Genomic DNA, 7646 nt, shown 5'->3' on the forward strand with positions numbered 1-7646 from the left:
CCACACTCCACGTAGACAAGAGAATCTCTGGCTCACCTCTACCCCTAAAATGCACTTCTGTAATGACCGTAAGAAAATATTTCAACTAATGACATGTTTGTTCCTATTTCTGCTAGAAGGTTATAAGGGTCTTTAAGGAATGGATATGCTCATTTTCTCTCACGTATCATCATCTTGTTCATCATGTGACTTGTAGATTATCAGAAAGCTTTTCTGACAGGATGTATTAACTTTTGCTGCATAACAAACCACCTCAAAACTTAGTGGCTTAAAACAGTAAACATTTATTATTTATCTCACAATTCTGCATGTTGGCTGAGGGGGCAATTCTGGTCTGGGCTGACTCAGCTGGGGCTGGATGATCTGGGATGACTCACAACCGACCTGCCAAATCACTACAGACCGTGAGTGAGCCGAGCTAAGATCAGCCAAGACTAGCTGAACCACCCATCCCTACTGTAGATTCCTGAGAAATCATAAATGATTGTTGCTTTAAGCAACTAAGGTTTGGAATGGTTTGTTACTGTGGGGGAGGAAAAATAATTTTCCCTCTACCCATCTAGGTTCTCGGCTGAGACATCCCCTGTAATAAGAGAGAGATGAACAGGAGAAAAACAAACAGAAGTTTAATAACATGTACACCTCTTGTATACCTGAGAGAGACCCAGGAAAACTGAGTAACTCCCTGAAACGGCCCAAGCCATCACCTTAAATACCATCTCCAGCCAAAGACAAAAGAAAGATGATGGAGTGCGGGTGGGGGGACACAGTTATGGGAGGTTATGGGCAAAGCACAGTAAACAAGAGTAAGGTTGTTTTGCAGATTTATGTCCATGCCTTCTCCATTGATAAGAGTTTCCAGAGATTTTGAATCATCCTTCTCTTCTCAGTACAGAGAGGGAGACACCCTTACAGATGGAGATTTCCCTTATAAATGTAAATGTCTCTTATGAAAAGGTGACTTCTATTCAGTTTTCAAAACTTTTCCTATGTCTGCTGTTTCTTAAAAATAGTCAACCTAAAATAATCTTTATGCCATAGAAGCATATTTTGGGGTGGCAAATTCTGCTCTCCTTCATTACACAGCCATAGCTAACTGACACTGCCCTTGTGATGGTTCCAGGTGGTTAGGCAAGTACTATCATCACTGGAGAACTAATCACATTGTCTTCTAGGGATGCAGTCAGGTGCAGGCCTTCAGTTTGAAACTATTCTTGCCCTGTTCATGCTCAGTTCTAGAGACAGCCAAGGATTTGAGGGAAGTATTTATGCTAGGACCCTTAATATAATTTCATTTTCCTCTGAAATGGCAGAGTTATTTCATCTTACATCTAGATTATGCAAATACTGCAAATTATTTTTATGAGACTTTCAGTACTACAAGAAATTTAAGATAGTTGTTACATCCATACTGTGGATAACAATTACAATCAACTACACTTGCCCTAATACCATTGTCCAGGGCACTCCAGATTCATGATCCAGCCTATCTTCCCTCCAGAACCCAGGACCCTACAGCACTACATCCTCAAGCCTTAGAGTTTTGAGGGACAATGCAGCCACTACAATGCTCTCTAAACACCTGGAGAACATGATATGGTCAGTCTACCATTGGCCAATCCTGGAGGATCGGTTAACAGAACTGATGACTGATGAGCTCTGGCCTCTGGTTCTGCTACTCTGGATGCAGGGTCCAGCACACATTCCACTCCTGGAGTCCTGCAGCTCCAGGCACCTCATGGCACAGGCTGGGGTCCATGGAGGAACATGGTACTCAGCAGTACCACTTTTGTCTTCCAGTTCCAGCCCCAGATGATGCTGTTCTGAACTTCACAAAAGGAATGGCCACTAAACTGGAAAGGGTCTCATGGTGTCCCTTCTTGAGGCTGTGCCTTTTCCCAACAGAGACAAATGAAGCTATAAACGCTACTTACTGCTGGCTCTTTGGTCCCAAGAGGACAGGACTCTAGGAATGGTGCTGCATGCAGTCTGTTGTGAGGTCAGAACTCCTGATTATTGATGCTGCTCAGGTCAAAACAAGGAAGGTCTGCCAAACCTCGTGGATCAGCTATGGTGGATCTGATGACAGTTGTGACCCATCTGGGAGTTTCTAGACTGAGGAGAACTAGGTAGCCAGGGAGTTCAGTCTTGGAGCTGGGAGATTTCCCTTTGGCATAGGGATTGGAGGAAGAGCAACTGAGTACCGATTACCCACATTTTCTCTCAGTGCTCTAAAGGCATAAATCATTGTAGAGTCAGAGGGAGGAGATGAAAATGGAGCTCCAGATTCTCCTCTTCTCCCCATTTGCTTGTCCCCAGAACTGAAAATTGTCCTTTCATGTACTCTGGAGAGAGTTTGCTTCCCTATCCTGAAGTGGTCCAGATAGTGCCTGAGACTCAGAGTGTGAAAGAAAAATATATGATCCTATTTAACAAAACAAAACCAAGCAACCAACCAACAAAAACACATAAAATCAGATATACGAATTTTTCCTTTAAGAAAGGAAGCCGGTTTTTCTCAGTGAAATGCTTGCTGGCCAGATTTGTTAGGCTAGAAACAACGTTTACACATGTTTTCTTGCACTCTATTTTCTCTAAGCTCCTATATTCACAGAGAAAATACAAACTCCTGGTGCCCACAACACTGGCTGGATTTTTTTTTCCTGCTTTTGATATTTACAATAAAGATCTTATGCTTGAGTTTTAAGGTTTGTGAAGAATATTTGTATAATAACATATCTTCTAAAACAAGGGCTATTGTGAAAATTAATGAATATTCAAAATTGTATGAGTTGATGTAAATGATTCAGCAGTAAAGCTTACCAAGCTTCTTTCTGTAGATGTATTGTCTAAAAAGCTATAAAAAGCTCAGTGCAAAGTCTTGCTGTTTCAGATGAATGATTTCACTCTTCCTACCGTAGCAGGGCTGTGTTGTTCTTTTTATTTTTAAATAAAGTGATATCTGACAGTTTTTCCTTTTGAATTCTAGATATAAGGCAAGGTGGTTTGTGAATTATACCTTCACAATGGAAAATGAAGCAGCCTGGTTGGTGTCACCAACTCCACCACCACCACACTTCCGTCGAGTTCTCTGCAGCTAGCTTACCCAATGGAAGGTAAGCCTGTCTCCAAAGAGTGAAGCATAATTGGTCCAAGTAAATCATGGTAATTCCAATAACTAGTGATTTGCTTAGTGGTAACCCTATGACCAGTTCTGGCCAATGAGACATCAGGGAAATATGCCAGGAGGCTCCTGGGAAAGATTTTCTCCCTCATTAAGCTTGGAGTTGGAGACATCATGTAATTAACATTTATTGACTTTGGAGACATTGAAATAATTAAGACATGACCTTTACTCAAGGGGTACTCAATGGAGGACAGAAATATAAACAGATACTCACAATATAATTTGATGAATATCATATATAAGTAAGACCAGAACAGGGGAAAAAAAAAAAAAAAAAAACCTGTCCAGGGATGAGGGTCAGGTCTTCCCAGAAGAGATGATTATTGTAGGCCCTTGGAGCATGTATCTAAGAAATCTTTGCCTAGCCCAAGATCACAGAGATTTTTCTCTTACGTTTTCTTCTAGAATGATACAGTTTTAAGTCTTACACTTAGGCCTATGATCCATTTTGAGTTACTGTTTGTTTATGGTGTGAAGTATGGCACAAAGTTCTTTTTTTTTTTTTGTATATGGATATCCAGTTGTTCCAACACCATTTGTTGAAAAGGCTATCCTTTCTCCCCTGCATTGCCTTTACATCTTTGTCAAAAATTAGTTGTCTACATATATGTGAGTCTCTTTTGAACTCTCTGTTCTGTTCCATTGATCTATTTGTCTATCTTTACACAAACACCACACTGTATTAATGACTGTAGCATTACATAAGTCTTGAAATCAGGTAGTGTTAGTCCTCCAGCTTTATTCTTTTACAAAATTGTTTTGGCTTTCTAGTCATTTGCATTTCCATAAGGATTTTAGAATCAGCTTGTCAATTTCTATCAAAAAGCTGTTGGGATTTTTATTGGGTTCCATTGAGTCTATAGATCAATTTGGAGAGAAACGACATTTTGAGTCTTCCATCCCATGAACATGGTATCTTTCCATTTATTTAGGTGTTCTTTAATTTATCTCAGCAATGTTTTAAAGTTTTCAGTGTACGTGAGTTTTCGATCTCATACGTATTTGTCAGATTTATTCCTAAATATTTCATGTTTTTGACACTATTTTAAGTGGTTTTTCAAAAATTTCTATTTCGGATTGTTCATTGCTAGGGTATAGAAATAAATTGATTATTGTATATTGGTCTTGTATCCTTCAACCTTACTAAACTCACTTAACACTTCTTGTAGCTTTGTAGTAGATTTCATTAGATTTTCTACATAGATAATCATGTTGTCTGGAGGTAAAGACAGTTTTACTCCTTCTTTTCCAATCTAGATGATTTCTTCCTTCCAAATCTGGATGCGTTTTGTTTCATTCTCTTACCTCATTGCCCTGCCTAGAGCCCCCCTGTACAATGTTGAATAGAAGTGGTGAGAAGGGACGTCCTTGCCCTGTCTGAAATAGTATCTCAGTTTTGTTCTTGAAAGATATTTTCACTAGTTATGGAATTCTAGGTTGACAGTTCCCCTCTCCCCCGCATAGTTATTTAAAGATGTTGCCCCACTGTCGTCTTGCCTGCATTGTTTCTGATGAGAAATGTGCTATCATTCTTATATTTTTTCCTCTGTATACATGTCCTGTTTCTTTAGCTTTTTTTAAGATGTTCTCTTTATCACTGGTTTTGAAAATTTTGACTATAATGTGCGCTGGTATAGTTTTCTTCTTGTTTTTTTGTGTTTGGAGTTCATTGAACTTCTTGGATATGTGGGTTTGTAATCTTCACCAAATTTGGAAATCTTTCAGTCATTATTTCTTTTTTTATATATATTATTGTTTTTTCAGCCATTATTTCTTGAAATTTTTTTCCCGTTTCTCCCCCTTCCTCCTCTTCTTTGAGGACTCCAATAATAGGTAGATATGTCACTTGAACTTGTCCCACAGCTCAATACTGGTTTGTTCATTTTTTAAAAAATTCTTTTTTTCTGTGTTTCATTTGGATAATCTCTATTTCTGTCTTTAAATTCACTAATTTCTTTCCTCTGCAATGTTTAGTCTGCTGTTAATCTCATCCCATGTATTTTTGATCTCATGCATAATAGTGTTCATTTCTAGAAGTTCAATTTGGGCCTTAAAAAAAAATCTTCCATGTCTCTACATAACTTTGTGAACATATGGAATACAGCTATAATACCTGTTTTTAATGTCCTTGTCTGCTAATTCTAACATCTGTGTCAGTTGGGATTGAGTGATTTTCTTTCTCCTTATTGTGACTGGATTTTCCTTCTTTTATGCTTGCTTTGTAATTTTTGATTGGAAGCCATACACTATGAATTTTATCTTCTTAGGTGCTGGATATTTTGTATTTCTATTAATATTCTTGAATTTTGTTCTGGGAAGCAGTTAGGTTACTTTGGAAAAACCAGATCCAAAAGGATCTTGTTTTTAAGATTTGTTAAATGGGATCAGATCAGCGTCCAGTCTAGGAATAATTATTCTCCACTCTTGAGGCAAGACCCCTCTGAGCACTCTGCCCAATGCCCCATGAATGGTAAGATTTTCAGTCTGGCTGATGGGAACAGGCACTATTCCTGGCCTTGTGAGAACACCTAGCACCTTTCCAGGTATTCTTTCCCTGGCCTTGGTTAGTTTCCTCACATGCGAGTGCTGATTAATACTCTTCTGAATACTCAGGAGGTACCTTCTGCAGATCTGTGAGGTTCTCTCCACAGCTCTCTCCTCTCCAATCTTCTGTCCTGCAAACTCTAGCTGCTTTGGTATTCCCAAACTCTTAGTTCCATCTCCTCAACTCACACTGCATCACCATGGTTTGTAATTAATACATGAATGTGATTATTTGATCAATGTCTGATCCTTACTTCACAACCAGACTGTAAGCTCCTTGAGAGCAGGGGCTTGATCTGTTTTGCTCATCATTGTACCTCCAGTACCTTGCATAGTATCTGGCTGAGAGTGGATCCTCAATAAATACTCAGTGAATAAAAGAATGAACACTAAGCCTAATGATAAGTTCCCAAAGACTTCATGGGCATTAATTATGGTCTGAATGTTTGTGTCCCCCAAATTTGTATGTTGAAATCCAAATGCCAATATAATCATGTTAGGAGATGGGGCCTTTGGTTGATGCTTATGGCATGAGGGTGGAGCCCTGGTGAATGTGATTAGTGCCTTTATAATAGAGACTCCAGAGAGGTCCCTCGCCCCTTCTACGATGTGAGGACACAGCAAGAAGTCACCAGCTATGAACCAGGAAGAGGACCCTCAACAGAAGACGACCATTCTGGTACCTTGATCTTGGACTTCCAGCCTCCAGAAATGTGAGAAATAAATTTTTTTTGTATTTAAGCCTCACAGTCTGTGATATTTTGTTGTAGAGCCCAAACAGACAAAGATAATACATAATATTTTTTCAATCATATCTCTTTTTTTCTCTTTTAGGTTTACTGAAGTTAAAATGAATGGCTCAGAACTACATATATCAACTTGGATAAACCTCACTTAATGTTGAATGAAAATAGCGAGTTGCCCAAGAATATGTTCAATGTGATACCACATGTAAATTTAAAAATATGGAAAACAAACTTGATATAGTTCAAGGATACATATATCTAATAAGTGTATGAAAAGATGCATTGGAATAATCGACACCAAGTTGATTTCAACACCAAGCAAAATGGTTTCCTCTTTAGACGAGGAGAGGGGAGTGATACTCGGGAAGGCGGGATAGAAGGAGTAACAGTTGAACCTTGCAGCTCCAAGTGTGGTCTGGCAGACCAGCATCAGCGTCATCATTTGGGAGCTTGTTGGAAATGTAGAACCTCGGCCCCCACCTCAGATCTGCTGAATCAGAGTCTGCATTTTGACAAGATCCCCAGGTGGCTCATACGGATAGTAAAGTTTGATAAGTGCTATTTTTGATGGTATTATAGAATTATAGGTAATTGTCTGATATTATGTATGAAACTGATATAACGGCTGTGTCAAAATGCCTTAATTTTTAGGAGATGCATGTTGAAGTATTTAGGGGCAAAGTGCCATTGGTGTCTGCAACTTACATTCAAATAGTTCAGAAAATCAAAGTAAATGAGATGAAGTAATGGTGGCAGGATGTTAACGATTGGTAAATTGAGGTGAGGGGTGTACAAATGTTTATCGTACAATGTTTTTCATCTTTTATGTAGATTATAAATTTTTACAATTTCAAATGTAGAATATTTTTAATGAAATTGCCTTGAATTTAAAAATCTATTTGGGGGAAAATTGACATCTTGACAATATCAAATTTTCTCATCTATGAACACGGTATGTCACTCCACATGTTCAGGTTTTCTTTTCTGTCCTTCAGCAATGTTGAATGGTTTTCTTCATATAGATTTCATACATTTATTTTCAATTTACACTTACTTCTAGATATTTTATGTTTTATTGTTGCAATTATGAATAGATTCTTCACAGATATATTTCTGTCTGTTGTCAGTATATAGAAAGCTATTCATTTCAGAAAACTTATTTTGTAATT

General features: G+C 38.3%; 1 long non-coding RNA gene across 1 annotated transcript; it reads left to right on the plus strand.

Annotated features, from left to right (window-relative positions):
- Nucleotides 1-2999: 2999 nt before the first annotated feature.
- Nucleotides 3000-7276, plus strand: LOC147917454 (uncharacterized). The gene is made up of 3 exons (XR_015551708.1): nucleotides 3000-3116; nucleotides 6307-6444; nucleotides 6566-7276. It is a non-coding gene; the product is annotated as an uncharacterized LOC147917454 (long non-coding RNA).
- Nucleotides 7277-7646: the final 370 nt, after the last annotated feature.

This window comes from Ceratotherium simum, chromosome 3 (genome assembly GCF_057802395.1).
Source record: "Ceratotherium simum simum isolate JZ-2026a chromosome 3, ASM5780239v1, whole genome shotgun sequence".
NCBI lineage: Eukaryota > Metazoa > Chordata > Mammalia > Perissodactyla > Rhinocerotidae > Ceratotherium > Ceratotherium simum.